We start from the raw sequence: 3,103 nt of genomic DNA, 5'->3' as shown, positions 1-3,103 counted from the left end.
CCATAGTGTATATGGATCACATTTTCCTTATCCATTCGTCGGTTGAAGGGCATCCTTTTATATTTTTATCAAATACTTTGTAATTGAAAATAAATGCACAGTTGTGTGAGAATCATTATGAGCAGTAAGGTATATATATATATATATTTTTTTTTTTTAAATTAAGGTACTCTTATTTTTCCTCAGGCTATAATATATTTTCTAAGAGTGTTCTAGGTCTTCATTTTTAGAGTCCTGCTTATTCTGAATGAACAGTTACCTTTCACATGCCTTACTAATACTCTGTTTAAAATCATGGGATCTAAACTGAAAACTGAATTGTTCTGAACATATTCTTGCACACTGTATTTTCTGATTTTAGTTTCAGCTAATAAAATGAGATGGCAAGAGTGCCTAGGTGGCTCAGTCAGTTAAGCATCTGCCTTCAGCTCAGATCCAGGCCCTGGGATCTGTCTGGTATCAGGTTTCCTGCTCAGCAGGAGGTCTGCCTCCTCCTCTCCTTCTGCTTCACTCCTCCCACCCCGACCCCACTTGTGTTGTCCCTCAAATAAATAAAATCTTTAAAAAATGAGGTGGTAAATCAAGCCCCCCCTTAAATTCTGAAGAAGTTCATATGCTCTGGTGCCATATATATATATATATATATATATATATATATATAGTCACTTTCTCCAAGCTTTGAAAGAAATAATATATAAAAACAATATATGTTGATCATCTTTAGGGAGCAAATAGTTTAATAGCTTTTCTAATGCCCATTCCTTCTGACATTGTACTTTTGTACTAACATTGACATTGTACTTTCTGACATTGTACTTTTATTAATGTGTACTAATCTTTCCAAAGGCAGTGTTTTTGGACATATTCATAAACATAATTTTTTTTCATCTTATCTAATTCATTTCATTTTTTGATTAAAAATATAGTACTTTCTATCTTTGGACTTACTTTGGGTTTTTATAATGTATCTACATTTATATTTGGTAAGTTTTTATATTTGCTCTATATATTTTTGTTAACTAGAAAAATTATGCTGTGAATCTTCCCATGATTCAAAATTTGCTGCATTCTATCATCTTTTATTTCTTACTTAATTTCTAAATTAAATAAGAAATGGAAATAATAATGGGATTCATTTTGTGATGAAATTAGAAGCAGCTCTAGAAATTTGAGTATCTCTTCCTCTGGCAATGAAAGATGCAGTGGTTGTGTGATAGGAAGACTCACACACTTGAGTTGATCAGAAATTGTTAATAATCTTTTCTTTTTTGCTACATATATCTGTAATACTGACTTGATATTTCATGTTAGCCCTTCAGCATCTTCATTTATGCTGCTTCTCTTTCACTTTTTTTCTTAATGTCAAAAATAAGGATCTAATGATGCTAATAACTGAAAGTTAAAATTTGAAGTTATTTTCCTATTGAAGTTCTTTCTTTAAGTTTTCACAGGAACTTTAAGCAAAATATTACTTATTATCTGAGATCTCATTTTAAATTCATGGCAACTCTACTGAGTTTTAAGTTAATTTTCTAATTTTGTTTTTATAAGATTACAAAAAAATAGCTGTTTTATTCCTATTTTACAGTAATTAGGTGTATAAGAAACAAGGAAGAAGTGCAGTTTAAATCCACAAGCACCTGGGACGCCTGGGTGGCTCAGTTGGTTAAGCAGCTGCCTTCGGCTCAGGTCATGATCCCAGCGTCTTGGGATCGAGTCCCACATCGGGCTCCTTGCTCGGCAGGGAGCCTGCTTCTCCCTCTGACTCTGCCTGCCACTCTGTCTGCCTGTGCTTGCTCTCCCTCTCTCTCTCTGTCAAATAAATAAATAAAATCTTAAAAAAAAAAAAAAGAAAAATCCACAAGCACCTAACTTTAAAAGCCAAGCCATTCAATTTGATAGGCAGTGGGAGTATAGAATAGGGACCTTAGAAAGTCGACAGTAGCCCCATCCCTGCCATTTCTAGTTTCCACTACACCCAGGAGGAGCTGTAGCTACCACAGGTGACCCTAGTGATGATCAAGCCAACCATGAGCAGCCAGGCTGTGACCCAAATGCACCCAGCAACAGATGGAGACACCAAACCTGGCAGCACAGTGAAGAGCAGTCCAGGGGATGGCACATGGGCAGTGACTATAGGTAGGGACAAGATCACTGCAACTAAGGTTTTGGGGATAGTAAAATGATTCAGTGTAAGAAACAGATATAGTTTCATCAATAAATATGATACCAAAAAAGATGCATTTGTATACAAGGCTGTCATAAAGAATAACCCCAGAAGCGTAGGAGATGGGGAGACTGGAGTCTGATGCTGCTGAAGAAGAAAAGGGTGTGGAGACAGCAAATGTTACTGATCCTAGTGGAGTTCCAGTTTAAAGTAGTAAACATGTAGCAGACTGTCACTTGTATAGACCCAATCCATATCCATATTCCAGGGATCCTCCATGCAACTGCCATCTGGATAACCAGATTAGTGAACATGGGGAAAAGAATGCAGCATCAAAGAGTACTCTGGAAGGCCAGGCCCAATAGTCCTGTCTTACCTCAAGTGATAGTTGTTGCTGCCTTTCTACCTGCAGAGACCCCATGGGTGTTGACTATAGTATTCCAACCCTACTGTAAAGGGAGGGGTGATGGAGGGAGCTGACAACCAGGGTGCAGGAGAACAAGGTAGACCAATGAAATAGAATGTGTATGTTGGTTATAGATCTGGATTCTGCAGGGGTCCTCTCAGCCAAAATAGCCTAGGAAGGACAGCAGTGAAGAAGATAAGGAAAATCAAGGCAATGAGACCCAATGTCAGCAGTCACTTCAAAGTCAGTACCACAGTGACTTCAATTACCTGCACTCAGAAAAACTTAGAAAACCCTAGGTTTTCTCAGAAAAACTGAAACACTCAGAAAACCCTAAACCATAAGATGTCAAGGAGAACAAAGCAGTGCATTTACCATCTATGTCCACACAGCTGTGTCCACTCTCAAAGCAAGATGTGGAATGTGGGTGGAAGGCTTGAATAAAGGCTGGCTTACCATTAACATTGCTATCATCATCCAGTTTAGGGTTTAGTCATCCAACAAAAAGAAATGAACATGAAATTCCAGCA

The 3,103-nt window shown here is 37.5% G+C and overlaps 1 pseudogene; it reads left to right on the top strand.

Moving 5' to 3' along the window:
• Positions 1-2,030: 2,030 nt before the first annotated feature.
• On the top strand, positions 2,031-2,872 carry LOC131808408 (Y-box-binding protein 1-like; annotated as a pseudogene).
• The last annotated feature ends 231 nt before the right edge of the window (positions 2,873-3,103 follow it).

Source organism: Mustela lutreola, chromosome 9 (assembly GCF_030435805.1).
Source record: "Mustela lutreola isolate mMusLut2 chromosome 9, mMusLut2.pri, whole genome shotgun sequence".
NCBI lineage: Eukaryota > Metazoa > Chordata > Mammalia > Carnivora > Mustelidae > Mustela > Mustela lutreola.
This window is presented reverse-complemented; position numbering and strand designations above follow the sequence as displayed.